This window comes from Ursus americanus, chromosome 15, assembly GCF_024610735.1.
Source record: "Ursus americanus isolate L20-20 chromosome 15, mUrsAme1.1.p, whole genome shotgun sequence".
Taxonomy (NCBI): Eukaryota; Metazoa; Chordata; class Mammalia; order Carnivora; family Ursidae; genus Ursus; species Ursus americanus.
Window position 1 is genome coordinate 40,621,348 of NC_142141.1, and position 25,917 is coordinate 40,647,264.

General features: G+C 46.3%; 1 protein-coding gene across 6 annotated transcripts in view; it reads right to left on the minus strand.

Annotated features, from left to right (window-relative positions):
• Positions 1 to 25,917, minus strand: part of PDZD2 (PDZ domain containing 2) — a 379,689-nt gene that overhangs the window by 120,277 nt on the left and 233,495 nt on the right. Inside the window, exon 1 of one of the 6 annotated variants that reach the window (XM_045787185.2) lies at positions 4,800 to 5,046. The exons of the other annotated variants lie outside the window; for them this stretch is intronic. The gene's annotated coding sequence lies outside the window, so the exon portion shown is untranslated. Of the gene's footprint in view, positions 1 to 4,799; positions 5,047 to 25,917 lie in introns of those variants that run through there. 6 annotated transcript variants of the gene reach the window in all.

A 25,917-nucleotide genomic window follows, 5' to 3' on the forward strand; every position in this document is an offset into this window, starting at 1 on the left:
TACAGTGTTGCTCTTGCATCAAGAACACCATGATGAATACAGAGATTCATGCTATTTAAATGAAGGTCAGCTATGGTGCCTCTGAATTCCCTCCCACTTCCGCCTGGCTTGGGCACTTCTTGTGCTCTGATTTGGGTGAGAATTCTAAATTGTTCACTGCAAATGCACTTTTCTTTTTTTGGAGGGGAAGAGGGGAGAGCCTATAAGAAGGTTTAAGCTTTTGTTAAAAGGGCAAGGCTTGGGAAGATACAACGTAGAAACAGAAGGCCACCTATCTACCCTTTAAGGGTGAAATCTGCAAATGTTCTTGCCCCCCTCCCCCCAAGTCTAAGGAGTCCCATTGAAATTGAGGCCTTTTAACTGAATTGATTCTCAAGGGCCACTCTGGTCATTTCTTGGACTTGCCCTACTCTGCCAATTTCCATATTGGTTTCCATCTTCTAATCTGGGAAGAAGGCTAGAGTAGAAATTAGAAAGGCAAAGACAGTCGAAGCGTATCTTGCTTTAAGTATACCTCGTAGCCTCCGAACCTCAAAATTACCAAGAGTATAAAGTAATGCTTCTCTTTTACCAAAAGAATCACTTTGGGCCCTTCTAAGTGCCAAAAAGGCAGGCAGATCTAGAGCCCAGGTCAGTGGTTGCCATTGCAATGGGCCCGACTCACTGCACAGGGACCTTGCATCTAAGCTGAGACTGTGCACTCCCCCCCATGCCCCAATGAGGCCATCTGCGGAATGCAGTGTAGTGGGCTGCATGCCCACACACACTGAGATGTAACAAACCATGGTAACCTCAGGCAGTGGGCCACCAGGGATCGCCAAGCCGTCAGAAGATGTCCTAGTAGGGCACACTCTGCCTTCTCCCTAGTCAATGGAAGAGGGTTGCTGCCATCTTATTCCCTGGCTGCTGGGGAAACAGCAGAGCTCCAGTCAGGACATCCAAGGTGAGAGGGATATTGTGCCCCTGCAGGAAATTCCTACAAAGGATGTTTGGAGTTGAGAGGGTGCATTGTCTACGGAAGTTCTTCAGAGGGACACAACCTGTACGTGAACACAAAACCACACAGAGGGATCCCTGCCAGCCACTGACACACGAAATTATTGATTCCCTTTCATGGACATGATCACAAGTCTCCCTTTCTTTTTCTTTTAATTTTTTTTTTATATTATGTTAGTCACCGTACAGTACATCCCCGGTTTCCGATGTAAAGTTCGATGATTCATTAGTTGCGTATAACACCCAGTGCACCATGCAATACGTGCCCTCCTTACTACCCATCACCAGTCTATCCCATTCCCCCACCCCCCTCCCCTCTGAGGCCTTCAGTTTGTTTCTCAGAGTCCATAGTCTCTCATGCTTCATTTTCTAACTCAGAATCATACCTTCTATTTGCTTGGCTGTTCCTCTGTTCTAGATTTACATACTTTTGCACACATAGGCACACATTTAGCTCCATCTTTTATCCTATTCACCATCAGGAAAAAGCTGATGAGCAGACGTCAGACCCCATTCCCGTTCAGACAGCCAAAAGGAGGGGACAGATGCTCTGGCTTCGAGCTGACACAGCTGCCCTCCCAATATTCTGCAAACGAGTTGGCTAATTAAGTGCTGCTCGTGGCTTATCGTCCAGTTTAGCTCATGATCAGACTCTGACTGCCTGGCCGTTTCTGTCTCCTTATGAGCCAGCTTGGTCACATGGCTCAGAAACGAAAAGGTCCCTCACGCTACTTTGAGATACCAGGTAGTTCTAGAGCTCTTCGATACATACCACCAACTCAGGTAGAGGAAGAAGTTACTCACCCTCTAATCATGCCCTGCTGGGAACCCAGAGCTGACCCTTCACCCCAGAGCCTGCCATACAACAACACACCCTCTTGGGCAAGCTGAATAAATCCCCTCACGTGCTGTGATGCCCAGCTGCTCCTTGCTCGGGGAGTCCAGGCCTCAGTCTGCTCGGCTGCTAGTCGAGCTTCAGCAGTTACGCAAATCAGGTTTCTGACTATGTCTGAGAAATTCCAGCGCATACAGGAATAGCAGGTTGCTTAATCTCTACATTCAGAGCCAAACTCCTTTCTAAATACAGTCAAAGGTGCTGCCTGGCTCACATGGTAGATTAAGGGACCCACCCTTGCCAGCTCTGACAAGTCGGCTTGTCAAGTGCATTGCCGCCATCTTGTTTTCCAGCCTCGAACTCCCCTGGGACACCAGACTATACATATTTTCATACTTCCTCACTTGTTTTCACCTGTCAAACTGGGCCCCACCCCCATTCTTCTCCACTGACAGCATCCGATTTCCAAATACAGGATGCTAGATGGCTGAAGTGTCTTGGAGAAAAAAAAAAAAATTAATACTGGCTGTTTTGTTTCTCTTCTTAAACTACAATCTCCTTGTGAGAACTTTTCTGTGTTTCTGCAGTGGACAATGAGCTACTTACAGAAGTCTGCTCCACAGCCAAGCCTGCAGTTTTGACACAAGTTAAACATGAGCAAGGTCACCAGATTTTCCTCTCCCCTTATTAGAAATGACATTAACAATGAAATACTGCGCTGGGTAGAGGAGAATTGCATGTTCAGGGGAATGGCTGGTGGACCTAGAGTAGGCTTCCTTAGAGAGCAATAAAGGAACACTGTTCTGGACATCAGAAAACATGACATTCACTTAACTCACTGTCTTTTTTATCACAGAAAACATCTTTTTTTTCCCAGAGTGGCAATACCAAACAACTCGGACTGTAGAATTCCGGCCAGCATTCCATGCACAAAAGAGAAACAAGGAAGTGAATCAATTTTGGGTAAGTCAGCTGGGTGTTTTGTTCCCTATCAGGTTCTTCCGGGGTGTGGGCTGGGGGAGGCACCATCAACATGCGGCGGCGGGTCTGTCTCATAGATGGCCACATCGGCAGCTCACCAGCAAGGGGCGGGGCAAAATCCAACCGTAACTGCATAGTTCCTCTGACGTTTCTTTCCCATTGATTGGACCCTGCAGAAAATCTTCCAACTTCCCTGCTCCCGATCCACCCTTTTTAAGGCAATAATGCCATTTAACAGACTGACAAACAAAAATCAGTTTCCAAAACAACAGCTCATGGAAGCTGTGGGAACCTGACCTGTGTCAACCCATTGATCATTCTGGTCATGAATGATGTTAAAAATCAGAGGTCAGCAACTATTTTCTCTAAGAGGCACTAGAGAAAATATCTTAGGCTTTGCAGGTCATACCTGTCTCTGTCCTATATCTTATATTCTTCTTCCTTGGTTTCTTCGACGCTTTAACATGTAAAAAGTATATTTAGCTCCTGAGCCTCACAAAAACAGGCTGAGACAGGCTGGATTTGGTTCACAGGCCACAGTTGGCCGACCTGTGACTGCTTTCAGAATGGACCCTGAAAAGGAGTTTGCTCCCCAGCTCGCCTTAATTCACTGCAAAAGCACCTGGGACAGGCACGTAAAGGATAGGAGACAAAGGGGCCCCACCCTACTGCCGGAGAGCAGGCCAGAAAGAACAAGAGTTGGGGGTGGTGGGGAATAGGAGAGGCTGTGTTGTCACCCCTTCCCCCAACCCTGTGGGTGTCATGGTGGAAGGCAGAGAAGTCAGAAAAAGAAACTAGCGATAAGGTATGGGCTTGCCTTGACTAAGCACAGCCATCTCCCAGCCCTCCAGGCCTAAAATGCAAAGCCAGAAGAGTTGGCCTCAGCAGGAGGACACAGCCAGCCTGTAGGTGAAGCCGCTCTCGCATCTGCCTCCCCAGACACACCCCTGTGGCTAACAGAGCATTCTCAAATGCTCAGCTCAAAGAGCACCAGTACTCAGGCTGGACTATTTGACCGAAATACTACATTCTCGATCTAATTCTGGTGCTCCTGTCACTCTGACCACCCATGCCATTTCCGACCTCCCCATGTCAGCTCAATTCCACTACTCTGACCACTTCATTAGGGGAAATTCATGTCAAATTATCCAGGCACCTATCCGAGGCAAGGCCTGGCAATGGTTTAGAAACCCAGGCTGGAGATGGCCTTTATCCCGTTCTGCTCCTCTCTTGCAAGCCCCAACAATGGAAAGGATGCTCTGAGACGCAGCTACAGTGGGAACCACGGATCAGTCTTTAAATTATCCTCGCGTGTGGCTGTGACCCTTGGCCCTCCCCATTTATTTTCTACTTCTGAGAGTGAAGATGTCACTGTGACAGTTCCCAACCCCCCGCCCCTCACCTCTCCCGCCCCCAGGATCCACACTTTACTTTGCAATTCCCTGACTTAGACGCTGAGCAGAGAAAGCCTGCCTTAATGGAGAAAACATTAGTGCATTCAGGCTTCGCTCTGGATCCCAGTCAATTTCTGGATACTTCACAGCTGTTATACATCTACCTCCTTCCTCACAAAAGCCAGCAAAAATTAGCAAGCACCTTGTTGGCACTGAAGTACGAAAATACAGCAACGGTCAAGCCTGAAAATCAGTTTCTGGTTGGCTGTCTTCAAAGTGTGTGTTCGAAAACAGTGCCTGCAGTTCATTTATCATCTGCCAATTTGAAAATCAGTTTTAACTAAACGCTGCGCGATTTTGTGTGATTGTTTTTAAAGCAACACCCAGAATGTAAGAGTCATTTGGTCATCAAACTAGTAATGGAGAAAAACTCTCGCTTGGGCAGATATCAGCACAATTCAGGAGAGGTCTGTTTCTTATGTCAATATTCTTTACTCATTTCTCATATGCTTTAAAAAGAAAAAATAAAGCCACAGGAATGGTGCTCAGAGAGAAGATACGATTCTCTCCCCTGTTCGGGTCCCCCCTCCTACCTGGTGCCGAGCTCATCAGGTGAGCGCTCTCCACAATGCTTCACAGCCTCTGGACCAGGACAGGCTCCAAACTTTGTTGTGCTTCATTTCCCTTCTCCATTCAGCGCTTTAAAGTCCTGGGTTATTTGCTATCAACAAAGATGTGAGCCATGCCAGTGCATGCTCCGACTTCCTGCCCGCTCCCCATGCTCTGCTGAGCTTCGGAGCAGATTTTCTCTCTCCTCCTCCAGCTTCACCTCCTGAGCTCCAGGGCCCCACCCACAGCACTCAGATCATTTTTCATTTATGAGTGCATCCAGCTACACTGTGTTTGTAGGAGCGTGAGCCAACCCTTGCCCTGCCGGTGCCCTGGAACCATGCTGCTAAACTCGGCTTTAATTTGCCGGGAGTACAGGGGAGAATTAGATCCTGGCAGCAGTCATCCGTGGCTTCCGCCTGCAGGTGTCTGCAGACCGGACTTCCATCCACAGAGGACCCACACCGGGGTGACAGAACCGCGACGGCATCATGATGTGCCCCGAAGTGCCCCGAAGGTTTTGGGCACGAGATGACCAAAATACACCCCAGATGTGAGGCCAGGATGATCAGTTGAGACACTTACCACCCAGTGACCTCTTTTACTTGGCACTTATTAAAGGGCCGGGTTTCTTATTGCATTTAAATGGGATTAAAAATTGAGACTTTAAATAATTTTGTAAAGAAGCCCATTGGTAAGTAAAAGACCATTTGTAAAAAAACCAAAAAAACCGAAAACCCATTGTCGTGATGATCCCAAATCTACAACTTTTCTACTCCAAAACACTTCCGTCTTCTACCCCAGACCACTGATGCCAAAAACAGAGATTATGAGCCAGCTCCGGAGAACACTTACCTAGCTAGAATGACAGCAGCTACAAAGATGATAAGGTTTTATCAGGAAATAGAATTTTTAAAAATAGCCCCCCCCCCAACCAACACATATAAGTCGTGACTTCCGCTATGCATAAAATTCGCCTTATTTGTAGCTGGAGCAAAAGGGGTCTTTCATGTACCATCAACCAGAGACACAGGTCCTGAAAACCCATGGCCTTCAGAGTGGGTATGAAAATTTACATAAAGCTATTAAAATGGGAATGATGTCTTGTTATTAAAATACTGACAGCCTTTTAGCAGCTACACTTGTCAGGAACAAAAAAGGAGCCATGTCCTCTGCTCATCTGCAGTCATTCTCAGGTCATACTGTTAGAAAAGCTGGAAAAACTATGAGGTTTTAGAATTAATGTTAGTCTGTTTTTCTCTATTCGTTTATTTTAGAGTTTTATCCAATATGGATTTCCCCCCATGAACCTCATGTCATCAAAAGCTAGTCCCCATCACCATGGGGAGTTCTTCAATTTAAAAAATTTTTAAATTTTTCTATATTAAGAACTTGATGACTTAGTATCCAGACTTAAAGACTGATTTTTCTTTAATAAGATGGTTAAAACATCCCCTAAGAAGAAAACGCTATACAGTTTTCATGTTTCAAATGGGTTCCAGCCATCTAGTCTAATACCACATCCTTGAACAAAGCAGGTGATCTGCTTTTACAGAGGAGTCCAAGAGAAGCAAGACACAAAGACACTGGTACATAGACAATGTTTCACTGCTGGGGCAGAGAGGGAACTGACAGGAAGATCAGCTCCTAGTCTCCAAACCAAATTCCAGACCAGTCGAAATTTTCATGTGCCATCCAGAGCCCTGAAAGTTGATCACATGGGTGCCCTTCTGCGATTCACCTCTCCAGTTCCAGGACAGTTGACTTGCTCAGAGTTTAAGCTAAGAAGAAGGTCTGTTCTTCAAACAACGTAGGAAGTGAGGGGAAACAAAGGGGGTTAACATTTTCTTGGTCCATGACCAACTACAGTCTTAATCAGAGGTAAAGTTTGCCTATAGAATATTCTCTCCAGTATTAATTTGTGAGATCGCCAAAAATCTATGGTGAAACCAGTTATTCCGCCTCTCTCCCATTCTCTCAACAAAGAGCGGATAATATATATATTATATAATTTTGCTTTAAGGGGAATTGCTGCTACATTCACTCATGAAACTAGCCATGCAGCATGTACCAAGACCCAGGAAGTACACAAGCCATGAGAAACACCTAGCCATCCAAGGTTTGAGGAAGATAAGATTTCGGTCAAACTGTCCAGGGTAGGAATCTGGAGCTCTTTCTTCTCACCCCCCTTAGGAGGGTGGTTCCTGGGCTCAGGAGACCACAATGCTCTCCCCCTCTGTGATCTGGGAGGAACTCTAAGCATCGTTTAGCTCTATCTTCTCATTGAGGGGATGCTGAAACAGAGACCCAGAGAGAGATGAGGAAACTTGCTGAGGTTATGGCATATTAGTTGAAGTACTGAGAGTAGAACATGGATCTTCATTTCAAATTCTAGGACCACACTAGGTGGACAAGCTGTAGACCTTCAGAGCCAAGAACTATGGGCAGGGGCTCAGTAATGGCACTCCGGCTGGTCACAAAGCCCAGCCCACATTCATACCTAAGGCTCTCCTAGGAGCCAAAGCAGAGGGGTAACAAAGGCAGCATCAGAAGGACAGGGAGCTAGAAAGTGATTCTAGCAATCCCCCATAGAGAAAAGAAGGCAACAATGCCACACAAGCCAAGAGATGCTCTGGGTACTTCCCCCACAGAATTGAAAGCAGGGACACAAACGGCTGTTTGCCCAACCATGTTCATAGCAGCAATACCCAAAAGGTGGAAGCAACCCAAGTGCCCACTGACCAATTAACAGACAAATGTGGACTATTACTCAGCCTTTAAAAAGGAGGAAATTCTGACACATGCTACAACAGGGCTGAACCTTGAACACATTATGCTAAGCGAATTAACCAGTCACAGAACAGTAAATATCAGATGCTTCCTCTTATGTGAGTTACCTAAAAACAGTCAGATCCACAGAGACCGAAAGTAAAATGGTGAGTGCCAGGGGCTGGGGGAAAGGGGAGAACAGGGAGTTAGTGTTTAATGGGGACAGAGCTTCAGTTTTGCAAGGCAAGCTGTTCCGGAGATGGACGGTGGCGGTGGTTGCACAACAATGTGGAGAGACCTAAATGCCACGGACTGTACACTTAAAAATAGCTAAAATGGTAAATCTTATATTACATGTACTTTTTAAAAAGCTAATGGAACCTGGACTTTCTTTGCAATTGTCCCTTAGCCAGTCCTATGGCGATCATGCTTCCTATTACGAAAGCCACAATGTGAAAGGACCACCCCTTGCCGTAAGGTAAAACTCATAAATGACTCGAAAACAACAAGAAGCACTAAAGTTTCCTCCTCTCTTCTCCCCATCCCCCAGTCAAAGTAACTCCCGGGAAGTTATGAACGTCAACAGCGTGCTCAGTTTGTTTCTATATTCTGTGACAGAGACGATGGTGGTGATGGGGACGGGCAACACCCTCTAGCTTGTGCAAACAGGGAGAACCTTGGCCTGGAAATGTGAACCAACAGCTCCCTTCCAACTGGGGCCACCAAGGCAGAGGGCTCACAGAGCCCCTGGGGAAGCTCCACGCCGCTCTCCCGCCTCACTCAACCCTCACTCAACTGACACATCATGCGTTTCTGGTCCCTGCTTGTGTACAGAACTGGTTTTTGTTTTGTTTTGTTTTGCAATTGGATCTGACCAATGAGACCAAAAGTCTGGCGGATGCCACTGCCTTCAGCTCTCTGATCAGCCCAGCTCCGTCTCCAAGCTCAACTTGCCTCCTCCCGGTGCAGCCAGGGTGAGACCCGGAGAGGCACCGGCGTCTCTCCCCCTGCTTCCCTGAGTTATGTCCTCTGCCTCCGCAGCAACTGCCTCCAAGCCACAGCCTCCAACTCCTCACCCTCCATCTTCCTCCGGAGCCTCGGACCCAGACCTCTGCTGTCTGCTGTCCGGCTCCAGCTGCCATGGCCCGTAGCATCTCAAACTCAGCATCCCCTAAAATAAAACCCATCACGCTCTCCCTCAGATCAGCCCCTACTCCTGTAGCCCCTCTTCTAATTGATGTCATCCCAGGTCACTCAGCATGTAAGTCGCCACCCACTGGCCTCTTCCCTTCGCACTTGTCATTGTGTCCTGCCTGCTCTACCTCGTACGTCTTTTGCTGTCCCCTCTCCTGGACTCTGTCACATTTAGGACCTTGATTCCCAACTATTCTCTCTTCCTCAGTTGTTTACTCCTCCAGTCTAACCTGTGCCCAGAGACATCTGCTGGTGAGTATGGAAGATCGGCTTGATAATTTCTCATCGCTCAAAGGATAAAGCCCAAACATCTTTATTCTTGATCCAGCCCCGATGTGCGCATCATGAAACACACTGGCTACTGCTCCTTTTCCGCTCTCTATGCTTTTCACATAGACCAGTGGGGTTCAAGGGGGGGAGATTTTACCTCTACCCCCACCCCCCTATGTGGGAAGGAGGAGCGCTTGCTCCTGGCATCTGAACGGCAGAGGCCAGAGAGAGTGCTAAGCATCCGACAACACACAAGACAGCCCTCTGCAACAAAGAACAGACGATGTGGGGCCTTAAAACAGTTTCACTGTCCTTTTGAGTATTTTTTTCTCAAGCGTTCCTTCTTTGTAATCTTCCTAATTTCCTTACTCTAGTTTTCCCACAAATACATTCTATGACATACCAGTTTGAGAAGACCCCCAATGGAAGAAGAGCTCCAGGGTCAAGTGTGCTTGAGAAGTGCTGTGTACCAGCTCTCCCTTTGCTGCATCCCGATCTTATTTTATCAAACAGTTCCCACCCCTGCCTTTTTATAATATAATGTATTAATAGGAAACAAGTGTGTTGAGGACCTTCCAAACACTCTTGAGCCTTCTGCTTGGCCATCTGATATGCCCTTCCTTCCGGAAGAGGGCACTCTTTGACCTAATGAGGATTAGGTCAGTCCCTTCAAAAACAAAGTATGTCTCTTCTGAACACAGACGGAGAAAAGGACCACTCGTCATGGACAAGGAAAGTCTCACTTCAGAGAAGCCTTTAGGATGTACACAACCAGATGCACACCTGCCACACTTCCCCCCAGGGAGCTGGACCAGCCCGGGCCCTCACTTCAAGGCATTTGTACCTCCTTGGCCCCCAGACGAGGACAAACTGCTTAGACCCACTAGCCACTGGTCTCAGCCACAAGAGCAATGCTCAGTCCCCACTTTCTGTCCTGGCTTGTCAGTCCAATCAGTCCTTTGAATTGGGGTAGTTTCTTTCATAGAAATGGAGGCATTTTGGGTTTTGGAAACTAAATCCACCCCTGTCACAACTTGAACTCATTCCTGGGAATCCTGCCCCAGACCTGAGGACCCCATGGACCCGGCCATGAGTGTTGCTAACTCACTCAGCTGAGCACAGGGAACAAGCCAGTGTCACCAGCTACCTTCAGCTTGAGACTTCTCTAAGGCCTCTCATGGGCCTGGGCTCTCCAAGAAATCAATTTTTGTGAGCATCCCTATAGACATTTCCCCAAAGACTTCCACAAGATTAGCTACCCTGCAAGACCAGAATCAGACAAGTAATTAAATAAGGGTCTCCTGTAAGCACTTGTTCTGGGCAGGCAAGACCCCGTTCATCCGAAAAGATTCCCACCATTGCAACGCAACATGTGCTGGAGGCAAAGTGACGGATAAAGGCATCCAGGGCTCCAGGATTTCCATAGGGAGGTGTTGCGATGGGCTGGGGTCATCAAGAGTGACCATCACAGGAAGTGGGTCTTAAGGAAGGCCTTAAAGGTGGCTTCTTACTCTGGAAAACAGTGTGGAGGTCCCTTAAAAAGTTAAAAATTGAGCTACCCTATGATCCAGCCATTGCACTACTGGGTATTTACCCCAAAGATACAGACGTAGTGAAGAGAAGGGCCATATGCACCCCAATGTTCATAGCAGCATTGTCCACAATAGCTAAATCGTGGAAGGAACCGAGATGCCCTTCAACAGATGACTGGATTAAGAAGTTGTGGTCCATATATACAATGGAATATTACTCAGCTATCAGAAAGAACGAGTTCTCAACATTTGCTGCAACATGGACGGCACTGGAGGAGATAATGCTACGTGAAATAAGTCAAGCAGAGAAAAACAAATATCATATGATTTCTCTCATCTATGGAACATAAGAACTAGGAAGATCGGTAGGAGAAGAAAGGGATAAAGAAAGGGGGGTAATCAGAAGGGGGAATGAAGCACGAGAGACTGTGGACTATGAGAAACAAACTGAGGGCCTTGGGGGGGGCGGGGGAATGGGATAGATTGGTGATGGGTAGTAAGGAGGGCACATATGGCATGGTGCACTGGGTGTTATACACAACTAATGAATCATCGAACTTTACATCGGAAACCAGGGATGTACTGTATGGTGACTAACGTAATATAATAAAAGAAACATTAAAAAAAATAAAAAAATAAAAAAATAAAAAGCTAACAAACTTAAACTAAAAAAAATAAAAAATAAAAAAATAAAGGTGGCTTCTTGGTCTTGGCGTTTCCCACAGTTCCACACTTCTGCCCCCTCATAGAAGAAAGGAGAGTGGGCCACGCCTCCTGGATACTGCACCTGCAGGACAACTGCGTTCTGGCCAGGCCCACCTGACTTGGCCCCGGCAGAGTGAACAGAACATGCCCGATGGCAAAGGCTTGTTAAACAGACATTCTGGAAAGGACCGCTGCCAGCCAGGTTTGGGATCAGATGGCTGCCCATAGCACCTGGAGTATAGGAACCAGATAAGCATGACAGAGGCCATAGTCACAGTTCCATTAAAATGCCACATGAGGAAATAAAAACAGTGGGCAGGGTTTGGAATCTCCAACCTTTTATATTTTATTTTTCCTACACTGATACTGTCATATGGAGAAGGTGTTGCCATTCACGTGGTTTGCAGAAACTGAAGGTGGTGTGGATGTTTGCTTACTCCATAACGACTCTGCCTCGTGAGGCAGGTACACCCTAAACACACGAAGTAGAGGTACACGGAAGACTCAGAGTGGCAGGCAGAGTCCTCGGCATTGTTCCCCTGCAACCAGGGTATAAGCTTAACTTTGACTCCTGCCAAGACGCTAAGGAGTCAAGGGAAGCCACGGACGCTACACTGCTTTGGTCACCTGATCAGACTGTACACTCCACACATGACACACTTCGTGATCAGGCTGCAGGGGCATCTCAGAAGGGCTGGTGAAACAGGTGTGAACGGGAAATAACGTTTTTTCAAAGCAGTTTCTAGAACTAGCCAACTCCTCCTCCTGCCCCATCTCCTGGAGCTCTTCTGTAAGCTTAACAGTAGCAATGCAGTTCCCTGTGGTGCTCTGAGTTTTAAAGGTTTATTGCACCCAGTCTATAATTTTCAGATCTGAAAGTAATTCCTCTTAAAAAAAAAATACAGTCCCCTAAGCTTACCACATCTACTTTGTGATTAAAAATTATTAGAGTCGGGGCGCCTGGGTGGCACAGCGGTTGGGCGTCTGCCTTCGGCTCGGGGCGTGATCCCGGCGTTCCGGGATCGAGCCCCACGTCGGGCTCTTCCGCTGTGAGCCTGCTTCTTCCTCTCCCACTTCCCCTGCTTGTGTTCCCTGTCTCGCTGGCTGTCTCTGTCTCTGTCGAATGAATAAATGGAATCTTTAAAAAAAATAAAATAAAAATAAAAATAAAAATTATTAGAGTCTCTCTTACTCAAGTGGGAAAGGGTAGGTAAAGCCCTTGGAGGATGAAATCCATCAAAAATCACATGACACTCCATGATATGTTTGGACTCAGCGGTACTTTCAAGGTATTTCTCATCTTTACCAGGAAGAATCTTCTCTCGGAATCACGTATGGTTCCACGGGGTGGAAATTTGACTTACAAAACCACAGTTTTCAGAAGCAATGGTGAGGAAGCTGGGTCATATATGGAAATTTCTTTCTATGAGCCTCCAAACAATTAGTTATTTGTTTCCCCCCCTGTTTTTCCCACAAGAAGAATTTCTCTAAATAACTGGAGATTTCCCATGGGAATCGGGCAATGGTGACTTCCAGGTTTTAAACGTTATCTAAAACAGTTTAAAAACAAAAGACCCAAGAATGTGCCTGACTGGCCTTGTAACAATGAAGACTCTGGCAGTCAGAACAGCAGCCAAAGCACAGAACTCCCAGTACCTCATGGAGGGCGGGCCCTGGGGCAAGGCGTCTTGGGTTTGTCCTCAACCAAGAACAGCGAGGACCTCCTAGCACCGGCCCATTAAAGTGTAATTTTTAAGATTCATGAGAACAAGTTCACAGAAGAGCCTCCAGATTCTAATAAGTTAGAATATCAGACCCTCAAAGAAAATAAACTGGGCTCCAGAACTTCAAGAGTTACTTAGCTACAACCTTTGGTGACACAGTTAAAATGCAGATTTCAGGGAACTGGATGCTTCACAGAGCGCCATTTGATAGCGGAGACTATGTCTCAAGGCTTAAGTAATTTCCCTAAATCACAGATGGGGGGAGAGTTGCCAACCAAACCACGTCTGCTTGTTACTTCCTTAAATCCTCTGTTCTCTTTTTTTTGGCACCGTTTTCTTACTGTGTCCCATTTGTCACAGTCTCTTAGGGGGACAGCATATTCTGTAGAAAAGACAGTGAACCTCAGTTGGACCTCCATGGTTTAAGAGTATTCTCTGCTTACTCACTATGTGAATAATAATCAGATAATCTCCATGCCTCGCCTTCCTCATCTGAAAAAGTACAATGCATTTCCAGGGTTGTTGCTAAAATAGAGAGATGGTAATATTCGAGATCATCTCAGTGCTGACCACAGAGCGGCATCCAAGAAATCATGGTTATAGGGACTCTTGTATGAAACCTACTCATTCCACCCCTATTTCTTCACGTTTAAGTTTCCTCTCCGCTGTTTTGGCTTATTTAGATCACTAACCAAATTATACATGGCTTGTCTTGGTTCCAAAAGTTCCTGGCTTAATTGAAAGTGACAAAGGGGAAAGTGGGAAGAGAAAGCGGAACTCTCAGGGAAGGGCAGTGTTAAAAGATCCAGGAGCCCGTGCTGAGCGTCCCCCAAAGGGGCTGCCAGCCCCAATCAAGCCACTGGTTACTTGACAAGAGGAGCAAAGAGGGAACCACATGCTGCCCAGGGTTTTCCCTGAAAAGCCACACAAAACACCCACGTGGAGTTCCAATGAAAAACACCTTGGCCATCTTTCTGGGTAACTGCTCGTGTCATCCACAAGATGGGGGCTTCCGCTCGGAAGGGCACAGCACTTTCCTTTACTTCCCAGGAGCGCCAAGAGCTTCACCTATCTTATTTCCAAATTATTTCCTGTCAGGATAGGCAAGAGCCATGTCCTCTTCTTTCTTTCTTTTTTTTTAAATTGATGAAGAAATGGAAGAAAAAAGAAGTATAATGACTAAGGTTACTTTAAAAATTAGAGAAGCCTGAAACAAATGAGCTCTGCCACTTAAAAAGAAATGTTATCTCTGAGCGCCCCTGCAACCCCCAGGAGAGCCGTGGGTGTCTTTCTTTGCCCTTCCCATAGACTTTTTCTAATATGCCTCTGGGGAGAATTCTGAAAGACCCAGAATGCTATCCATGAATGATGTCCAGATGGCTCTTTCTCTGACTTAACTTCTCAGTCCCAGGAACTCTGTGTACTCACCCTGCCTGGTTCCGTGATACCTGTAGGGGGTTGACACTTGCAACTGAATGTGCCAATAACCTGTCACCCAGCTCAGCACCTCTCCTTTCCCCAAGGCGCTCCCTTCAGCCTCAAGGGCACCTCCGCTCTGAGCTCTTGGGAAATCCTTTCAGAACTTCTCTTCTATTCCCGTGCAGCCTCCGGTGGAGGGGGACCCTGTTTCTTCTTTTCGTTCTAGCCCTTCTTGGCCATAGGTTTAGCAATATTCTCCCCCCAGGCAAGTATTAAATGCCATAAACATCCCAATCCTAGATCAGATGCAAACTCCTGAGTGTGGCCACCAAGCCCTTAGACTGGCAGACCCCCGTCTTGCTCACCAGCTCCGCCACTTTCCAACGCCTCTCACAGCAGGCTGCTGTGTCCCCACCCTCACTCAGTGGCGGTGACTGTCTTCATCAACCTTGTCCTCAAAGTCGCATGCTTTGTTTGCAAATACTGCTGAGTTTATAAACCATTACACACAAGCTGTACCTATCATGGTGACAATGATCACAAGGACCCTCGGGAAACAGTGACAGATTCTGATAGGAGGCTCACACCTCCATCCTATTTCACACTCAAGGAAACCGCCCCATCCATCCCGGAGCTCCCTCCCTTCCTCAGGCGTCTGGACGTTACGTTTTATCTCTAGCCAAACGAAACACTCCTGCCCAAGGACACTAGGCAGCTTGTTCCTGCACTCGCAGCACTTGGCAGATTACAAGGCCTGCGAAGAGTGGGAATCAGTGAACACCCAGGGATCCTTGAGGAAAACGTCTGAACACATGCAGGAGGCCACAGCCTTGCAAAAGTAACACTCAAATCAGGGCAAGCCCAGGCTAAAAATAGGTGAACCTGAATTAGGACATCAGAAGGTATCGGAGAGCACAGGAATGCCACACCTAGCTCCCATGGTTTGCTTGCTGGGCTGGGACAGCCGGTGCCCGAGGTTTGACGTGACACAAAAATGGCACAGGTGTACTCCCTCACCAATTGCTCAAAGGCAATCAGGAACCCAGTGGGAGTAGAACTCAGGCTCAGGCCTGGCTGAGGGCACGCAAAAGGTACTCTCGCATTCAATACAACTGTAATTGGAGTGGAGAAGCCAACACTCAGACATGGCCAACAGTATCGGAATGACCCGGGAAGCTAGGCCTGTTCCAAGCAGGGCAAACACAGCTGCCAACATGGACATCAACACCCTATTCTGGAATGAACCAATGAGGGAGGAAGGCTTTTTGTAAACACAGTGTGCTGCATCTAGAAAATGTCCAGGGGAAAAAAATGGAAAAAAAATAAATGCCAGCATAAAAGCCCCCTAACTGTTGTTTGCCTTTCAAGATTCTGCCTTTAGACTTTGATGAGCATTTGCAAGCAATAAGAGCATATATGGGCCCCCCGCCCTCTCCACAGCAGCCCCCACACATCTGTGTTGAGATGACTATAGCCCCTACCAGAGCAGCGTCCAATAAATTCTCCTAAAAACAAGAGGCTCTGAATAAAGGGTTTTTGAACAAAGCACTGGTCTGAAGTTTCCAGGTGAAAAGGAAATTTTTCCCACTGATAGAGTGAAAACAGGACTGTGCTCAGAGAGGGGCCAAGAGCTCATTAACCTGTCTGCATACTCCTGGTCCTTTCATCTATTTTTCGAAAACAGGTCTGAGACTATTTGTTTCTAAGCAGGCTAAGTGTTGAAACAAAAAAAATTTAAAAATCAATTAACACACATTCACGGGAGGGCATACAGACAGACACAGACAGACACACACACACAGAGGCAGATAAGAACTCCCTTTCTCTTACATCTTCAGCCTTTGGTCTTTGAAACTTTCTAGACTGTGCACACGTCAAGTGGAGTGCTCACAAGCCGTCAGAATGTTTGCAGTCAAACCCAGAAATACCTTTATCGTCGGGAGAGAGCAGGGCTAGTTTGGAGAGCTCGCCTGACTCTGGGTGGAAACATCTAGACCCTGACAAAGATGGTCCTTTTGGCTAAGCGCCCAGGGGATGAGCACCGAGGCATACAGGAGGCGTGCTGCCTCTGTGGGACCACCACCCAGTCCAGAAGGTCTGTGGCTACTTGACGGGTTCACTGGGGAGTAGGAACAAAATCTAGGGGAGGCCACAAGGTTGAAACTGATCTAGAAACCGCTGTTGTGGGCCCAGGGTCGTCATTTTCTTTGCCTGGGCTTGAGAGCGGCAATCTAAGAAAATCTGGACATTTCAGATCAAAGGTAATTTTACCTAGAGCGTAGGTGACAGGAGGGGAGGTGACATCGCTCTTCCCTTCCCTATGCTCCCTGCATAGTTCTGGAAACATCTTTGAGAAAGTAAAGATATCCCGTGAAGCTGCCCTAGGGCTTTCAAAACAAACAGGAATTCATATCCCAAATTCTGCCTCTCTCCCAATGACAGCTAGGCACGTTTTCACCATTTAAGGCTTTCTCCGTGTCCTACATTTTGCTCAGCTCACCCTCTGTATATGCTAATCCCCGCCAGGCTTGCTGTAAATATTTCATGCTGCCCCCACCTCCCTTACAAGCACATGTCAGAGTTACTGAGGCTGCTAGCCTGGACGCACGTTCGCTCCACCAGCTTTCCACATCGGCTGTGTGTCAAGAGTGGCACTTACCCAGGGTAGCCTCGGGTTCAAATGAGCTTCCAGCTGGAACCAGAACCACCTTTGTCACTGAATTATGGCCTCAGTTTCTTCATCTGAGAGAATGGGATCAGCAGTGGGACCAGATTTCACTGACCCCCACATTTCTCTCTGTCCTCCCCAAATTTCCAAGTTGTTCCATGAGACATGCACCATCCACTTAGAAAATTTTCCTTTTCAAAATGAGATCCTTGCATCTGATTCCTAAAACCTTTAGTATGAATCACTGGGAATGACAATGCAGATTTTTGTCATTAGTGATTTTAATTTGCAAAACTTCCAAGTTGTTTCTTAAGATTTTATTTATTGGGGGGGAGGGGCAGAGGGAGAGGGAGAGAATCTCAAGCAGACTCCCTGCTCAGCGTGGAGCCTGAAGCAGGGCCCCATCTCCCAACCCATGAGATCATGACCTGAACTGAAACCAAGAGTCGGACACCTAACTGACTGAGCCACCCAGATGCCCCCAAAAAACTCCCAAGTGTTTAATGTTTTGGAAGTGCATGGACATGTGCCACTTGAACAGAGCACTTTCCTAGCTGCTCAGTTCCAGCATCGCTGGCCTTGGGGAGTTCATGGAGGCGCTGTGTGGTTGGGTTGGTGACACCGAGGAGTTACAGATGTTCATGATTGTGTCACAGAGAGGCAGGGAGGGACATCTGGCTCCAGCTCTCTGCAGTTGAGAGAATGCTGGGGGTGGGGACAAGGGAAGGACAATGACCCAATTAAAATGCAAATGATTCCTCTGCTTGTTGCTGCTAAATGAACTCTGAAGGAAAATTAGCACAGATACTGCAAGCCCCTGGCCAAATCAAGATTTCAAGATGACCAGAAAAATGCAAACCAGCCTAAGATCTTTCATGATGACTTTATCTCCGATGCGTAAGCCCTCAACCCTAGTCACCGCGTAAGATTCAGTTTGTTTTCCTCAGTCACCTTGAGTTACTTAAACTTCGGCCTGTGTATTCATTTGGTAATGTAAACTACCCGTGTAACCCCCAGCTGAGAAAGACAAAACCCACGTGGGCAGCAAAGGCAGGGTGGGGAGAACGACCTCCCACAGCTGGACTGTGGCTTCTTGAAAGGACAAGAAGATTGAAAACTGTGTGCCAGACACTGTGTCCAGAGTCTGAGCATTTAACTCTTAGGATAACTCTTAGGTATTAATGTTTGTTATCTTTTCCAGTTTTACGGACTAGGTAACCAGTCAGAAATACAAACTTCATTCGCCTGACCAAGCCCCGTTGATAAGCAGACCATCAGCGGATTCTTGGTTTGTGTTCCTTGTGCTCTTAAACTATTCTTCCAATCAACATCTTACCCTCAAATCTATTATTTTCAGACCTTGGACTTTCCACTTGATGCTTTTCTCAACAGCGGTTAAAAACTTGAAGAACGGGGGCGCCTGGGTGGCTCAGTTGTTAAGCGTCTGCCTTCGGCTCAGGGCGTGATCCTGGGGTTCTGGGGTCGAGCCCCACATCAGGCTCCTACGCTGGGAGCCTGCTTCTTCCTCTCCCACTCCCCTGCTTGTGTTCCCTCTCTCGCTGGCTGTCCCTCTGTGTCAAATAAATAAATTTAAAAAAATAAAATAAAATAAATGGCCTATATCAACAAATACACAAAGGACTTGTTTTAAAAAAAAAAAAAACTTGAAGAACGAAAAGGGTACACAATGTGGTTCTTATAACGAAGAAGGATGCTAACCCTTTTGTCACTTGTTACTTTTGTTATCATTGTGTTCGGGATGCGGGACTCCGCGGACGGCAGCCCTAAGAAAGGTGCTTCGTGGGAGGAAAGGTTCTGCTCCTTCCTGAACACCCCACTGTGGGATTTTCAACTAGGACGCCAGAGTCTAGAGGAAAGGCTTCTGATATGAAAACGTTAGCTTGGGAGAACACCATCATGGTAGACGGATGCCTCCACAGGGGTGACCAGTTTTCCACGCGGACCCTCAAGTCAGCCCCGCTGTTGGTCGTATCAACTACGGTCAGAGCAGGCTGAACGGGGCCCAGCACTCCACGGAGCAGGGAAGTGACCCTCTGTATCCACCAAGGCACTAGGCACTGGGGACAAACACTGCCCACCTGATCTTAGTGTGCGGCAGCCAAGGCTGGGGCTGGGACCGGCGTGAGTTAAGTGTAGCAGAAGCTGTATATTGGTTCATCAACCCCCATTTAGTGGAAAATCGGAAAACCCTCATCTCTCACATTCCATGCAGCCAGAGCGCAGGCACAGAGCGTGTTTTCCCAGACCTGCCTGCAGAAGGGGGCAGTGGTCACCCCCTGAGACCGACCCTTGGGGTGAGTGCTGTGGAAGAGGGGCACAGTTCTGCATTCTCACCCCAAAGTCCTGGGCCTGGGGCAGTGTGGCTTTTTCTGCTAGAACAGTCCCGCCGTGTGGTTTGGCTCTTTTCCTGGCTCTGCAACATCTGAGCCTGATACTTGGTTCCTCCTAGAAATTCTACGAACCACCTAACATCTTTTAATGCATCCCTTTCTGCTTAAACTAGCTACAGGAATTTCTGTTGTTTGCAGCCAAAAGCCCTGCTGGGCTCAGCAAGGCAGAAAGCAGAGAAATGAGAGGAAGCCGGGAAGACAGTGGAAGCCAGCTGGCAGGAGCAGCGCGGTGCCCACACGCGCCAAGTCGGGGCTTCTTGACCCAGTGCTGTGTGCCCAGTGAGGCCACACGGGGTCGTCCACAGAGCTCGGGCTTTCGTGTTGGCTGGACATGGGCTGAAATCTCAACCTGACTGCCCAATCTCTGGATCTGCTGGGCCAGTTTCTCATATTCTGAGCCTGGTTTACTCATCTACAAAATGGGAACAGTGCTATTTGCTTAATAGGGTTGTGGAGAGAAAAAAAACTAGGTAATATGTGTAAACAGCCGGATACAGTGCCTAGTGACCAGCAGGTGTTTCAGAAATAATACAGCTAGCCACCCCCCCGCCCCCGGCCAATCTTCACTAACTGATTTGGCTGACATGCTAATACAGAGAAATAGAGGTCGGAATTGGTTTAAAATAAAGGGGGGAAATAAATTCAATGGTGAATTGAACAATTATTCCAGGGAGAAAGGACCTCATAATTTAGATGCTGGATTTCTTTGTAGCAGAGCAGCATGGTGGTTTGAAAGCATGAACTCTGGTGCTCTATAGCTGGATTTGAATCCTGGCTTTGCCTTTCATGAACTGTGTGACTTTGAGCAAGTTTCTTGACCTCTCTGGACCTTAATTCCCACAGTAAAATGGGATAATAAAGGTATCTTTCCCACAGGGTTGTTTTGAGGAGTAACTAAGTTTAATTCATGTAAAGCCCGTATGTTGGTGTTTGGCACATAGCAAATGCACTCCTAAGTCAAGTTATTCTCCGGATGAAGCGGTGGGAGAACTGTGCCGGGGTTATATGAATGGATTCTTGCAGTCCTGGATAAAAGGTCCGGTGACGGCACTATATGTGGATATAAAAATTGCTCAAATAGTGAACATGAAAATGAAGGAAACTATTCCACTCTGAAAAACAGACTTACTGGACTTAAACTGTGGCTCTGAGTTTGAATAAACTTCCTTTATTAAGTATATGAGTGTGAGAAGGAATATTCAAAATTAATATATCATTAAAATTTTAAGTGGGATTTTAAATATGTATGTGAATTAAATTAATAAAGCAGATATTATAGACATGACTATTCCATGAATACTGCTACATTGTTGGTACACTGACTATTATACTATTAGTGTACTAAAAATACTATTTCATGTACATTTATGTTGGCCAAAAACCTTTTTGTAGATCTTCTTACTTTAATATGGGGCTTATATTCCATTATATATGGTAAAAGAAAATGTTCTTTTTCATCAGCATAGAAAATTCAAATGGATATCAAGAAGCATCTTAAACCATATGTCCATGCTCTCTTAAATTAGTGCTCTCATGACCCCATTCCTGTTCTTTTTAGATTTCAAACAAAAATAAGTGGCATCAAACCAAAATAAAATAAATTGGAGGGAAATGTAAAATATCTGTCTTAAATATATATAGCTTCTGAAATGGTTAAAGACGTTACCCAACTGTATTTATCTGATACCTTCATTATGCCTTCATTTTCTTGGGGACGGGGATAAAAAAAATCCAATGAAAATAATAAGATTTTCTACATTCATGAAGCATGGAATGTGATACACAGAAAAGATTATATTTTATTACACGGGGTCTTATCTCAACTTCACTAGAAATGGAGAGATGAATTTAACCAGATATTCCATGCAGTGTAGTGTCAGTGGTTCCTTTGAAGGAGATACAGGATAACCTTGAAAGGCTTGTCAAACATTTATGATGTTTATGACGTATGAAGGAGAATCCAAAGGTTAGGAATGAGGCCACTTAAAGTGCCAAGAGGGGATCATAACTCAACGGTCAACAAAGACAACCGTCCATTCTAACAAAATAACCCCTTTATGTTGACCTTGTTCTCAGTTCTGTTGGAATGTGGTTATACACTCGTGCTCACCAAGCGTTCTACCCGGAATTAAGAGAGTTTGCACAGTTCTCAAAAATTTAGACAGAACATTAAATATAGTTCTTATTGGATATCAGACTATCCAAATGTGGAAAAATCCAAACCTTCTGTTCAAGATATTGTAAGCAGCCTCTTAATAGATTTCCCAAATCACTGCTAAAACCAAACCGATTAAGACATCAGTAAGATGAGGCATGTTTCACTGGTGTGGAATCTCAGTTAAAATTATCTCAATTTCCTACTTAGCAACACACACCCGGGTACACACTCTCAAAAACCAGGAAGAATTACTAAAGGTAGCCCAACAACTGGAAAGCAAAAAAAGGAAGAGCTGACATAAAAGTGGGGTGATGTGTAACTGGACTGAGGAAAGACAATAGGTAACAGCATATGAACCTTTCCTACCCTCCCCCAAACCCGGAAACAAAGATGACGCCTAGCAGATGGGCCATGTCCTCCAGGCTCTGACTGGGCTGTTCCAAGCCTCTCAAGTCCTCTAACGTGCTACGAATCGGCGCTGCCAACAATCGGCATCCTTAGAAGGCGTGCAATTTTTGAATAAAGCTGCTCTTACTCTGGGAAGCTCTCAGCAAGGAGGTGTAACTCCTGTCGCCTTAAGACGACACATTTCTGACTAAGAAGAATATGCGGAGAGCCAGGCTGAGGTTATATTCAATGGTGTTTAACTAGGGGTCTGCTGGGTTGGAAGATGCAAACATCTCCCAGTGGCAGCTGCATTCAACCCCGAAGGAGGAAAATACAGGCCAAAGCACACATGAAGATTCCATCACCTGGCTTAGCTAGAAGAGGAAGAAGGGCAGCCCCAGCATCCTTGGGGTTTAGGTGTAGAAGGGGAGAGATGATCAAACCACTTATGCTTAAACTAGAACACCTGCAATGTAGTAGAAAAGTCTGCTTCGCGTTCCTTCATCTGTCAAAAAAGAAAGGGGAGAGGGGCGCTCACCAGACCGACTCCCGTAGGTAGAGGCAGACTCACTAGTATAGTTTCATAGGCTAATTTAAAAGGCAAGTAGCAACACTGAGCATGTGTGACTTCTTTTCTAGCCTCAGCTTTATTCAGGGTAAATGTGCCCAGAATTCTTTATCTGGACTTTTCTAACAGCAGTCATCATCTACTGCTTGAGTTAAACTCCCTAGGCTCAAATTTCTACATCCTAACTCCTAGGTGATGCTAACAGCAGTGTTTATTGTTTTCTCCAGACAATGTACCGGCATGTTTACAGATACAGGTTCATTTAACAGGCCCTAGGAAGAAAAGTCCATTACATTTCCTTGATGTCAGCTCTGACCAGCCTTACCCATAGTCCCTCAATAAATATTTGACTGAATGATTGCTGAGTAAATAAGCTTTCCTTGATTTTTTAACAGTTGTGGCTGTTTTCATCAAGTTAACACTGACCAATCTGTCATTTGTAGAAAGATGTGGCATGGTCCTATTAATAATGAAGCTGGTAAGAAATGGCATAACTCAATGTTGAATAAATATCACACGATAAAGACATATTGATTATTTTGCTGCATTTTGCAGATTTGTTTTTATTTGTATTTTGCCTCATTAAAGCAGACACATTTAAACACTGGTTTAAAATATTCAAAAATGGGGGCACCTGGCTGGCTCGGTTGGTAGTCTGCAACTGACTGTTATTTGGTGATAAAAAGAAACGAAGTTCTCATATATGCCACAACATGGATAAATCGTAAAAACATTATACTAGGTAAGTAAAGGGAGCCAGTCACAAAAGACCACATATTGTATGATTCCATTTCTGTGGAATGTCCAGAACCAAAGATTTATGGAGACAGAAACTAGCTTAGTAGTTGCCAGGGGCTAGGAGATTGGGGGAAATGGCGGAGTGACTGCTAATTGGTACAGGGTTTCTTTTTGGGTTAATGAGAATGTTCTATGATTAGAGAGTAATGATGTTTGCACAACTCTGAATATACTAAAAACCATTTAATTGTACATTTTAAATAGGTGAATTGTATGTATATTTAAAGAAAAGAAAAAAAAAACTCCTAGGAAGACAGATGTGGGAATGTGGATTCCCTAACATTATCTGTCCTTGTGAAGGCACAAACTTCTCAGATTTTAAACAGGCAAAATCAAGAGAAACTAAAACTATCTAGGTTACTTAAAGTCACTTATTCTGATAGCAGTTAACCCAAATGCATATTTTAAATGCTTGGCAAGTACAAAGTTCTTAGAAGATCAGCTCTTGCCTCCAACTCCCCCATCCTCTTTTCTGAACTGGCAACACACCAGTGCTTGGGCAAAACTAGAAAAATTATCCAACTATTTCTTTTTAAATAAGAATAGTAAGCATCTGTCCAGGAAGATTTATAAAGACACTTTTTAGTAGAAAATTAATAAGTAAAATAGTCAAAGCATTCCTGCTGGGTTTTCCCTTCTCGCACCACATTCCATATCAACCCTGGGGCCCAGCAAAAAAAAAAAAAAAAAAAAGGAACATTTAGTTTCCTTGTAGTCAGGGTCAACGCAAGTAAGTCTTTATATAGATAAAGAAACAAAAATTCAAGGAACTAAAACTAGCTATTCCTCAAGGTCATAATTAGGAGAGAGTGCTTCCGCACTCCCAGAAGCTCACAGAGCCTACGTTCTGTCGCTCGAGAAATAAACAAGTAGCATCTTACATGTGAAACTCCCTAATTATGGTCTCCAGTTGCATTCTGTTCTGGCAGGGTCTTGCTTCCTCAGGCCAAGGAAGCCAGATGCTCAACAACAGGACCAAACGGAGAGTGATAAAGGCCAGCCAGACCCCGCAGGAGTCTCTGTCCAACCCCCCTACCCGGCCTCGCCTCTCTCAAAAAAGCAGCCCCTCCGCCGTCCTGGAGCTGACCTCCCTCCAGGCCCTTCTGCCTGTCACCTTCAGCCAAGAGAGGAAGCCTGACTTCCATCAGCACTAACTAACTGGTGAGCGCTTTACAATTCCGTCTGTGTGTAGACAGCTTTCTATATAGGAAGAGTCAGCAAGTGCATAGACGCGTTCCGTCAAGACTGCATGCGTTCACGAGTGATTCCTGTCTAGGGCAGTCGCAGGATCATGGAAGGGGGTACACCAGTGCTGTCCATGCCTCCCTGAAATCCAGAACTGAGAGGAGCCTCCCGAGGAGGCAGACATGAGGACGCACGACCACCCATCCCGTCCGCTTGCTCTCTGCCATTCTCTGACTCGCGGCCACCATCGTTCACTACATCCTTTGCTGCGGGTCAGCGTGTCCTTGGCTTTATGTGCGTTCTTTCATGTCGGCCCAGAAACAAATCTGAGTGGGAAGCATAGTTATTATTCTCGATTTGTATCTAAAACCACTCAGTGAAGCTAAGAAACTCACCCAAGGACAGGTGGCCCATACACGGTAGAGCCGCGATGGGATGCCAGGCCCTCGTGGCTGATCCAGTTAATCACAGGAGAGAGGAGACACGCCTCCTGACACAGGATGGTCAAAACACAAGAAGTCAGCTGCCTTTCTACTAGAAGAGAGACTTTATCTATCCCTAGGACTGACCCAAAAAGCAGCCGGGGTGAGCTGGTCAGTGAGTCCCTTGGAGCCCGGAAGGCTTGGCTGGGAGGGAGTTGGTTCAGCAAGGCTCAGAGTCCACACACTATGTATGCAGATGCACTTCCCCAGGGACGAGGGGAGCATCGTTCCAAGCAAGCGACAGACACCAGCCCGACCAGATCCCTGAGGACTGTCATGCCCACAGCTTACAGACAGCTGGGGTGGAAAATGGACACTCGGCTTGGAAGGAAACCAGGCAGGAGCAGCTCCCGGAGCGGCCTTCTGTGCTAACGCCGTGAAGCCCCTACGTGCGCTCAGCCGCTCGGACAGCAGCGTCCGGGAGCGTGCGTGTTCTATCCGCTCCATCAGTTGTCCTTCGCCCCTGGCAACCGGCTAGCGGAGGCTTTGTTGCCACTGCTGCTTCTAGAGCTTCACGGTCCCAAAGCCTTACTTCACACCTGTATGTCCACACTTTTATGTCAGTCATTACGTGCAATTACATGGTAAACGATAGAAGCGGCCAGGTCTGTAAAGGCGAGCCCGGTCTGCTGGAAGACCGACAGGCTTTGAAGCTACCCAGCTCCACGTCCTGGTGAACTCTATACTTTTGGGGGGTGTGATTTATTTCAGATCTTCACTGACTAAAATGCCTATAATATAGTCAACTACAGGGAGGACACAAATGACTAAGAGTCCTACCCCCCCCGCCCCGCCTCTGCCGAGGGTGAAGACAAAAGATACACATGTGAAA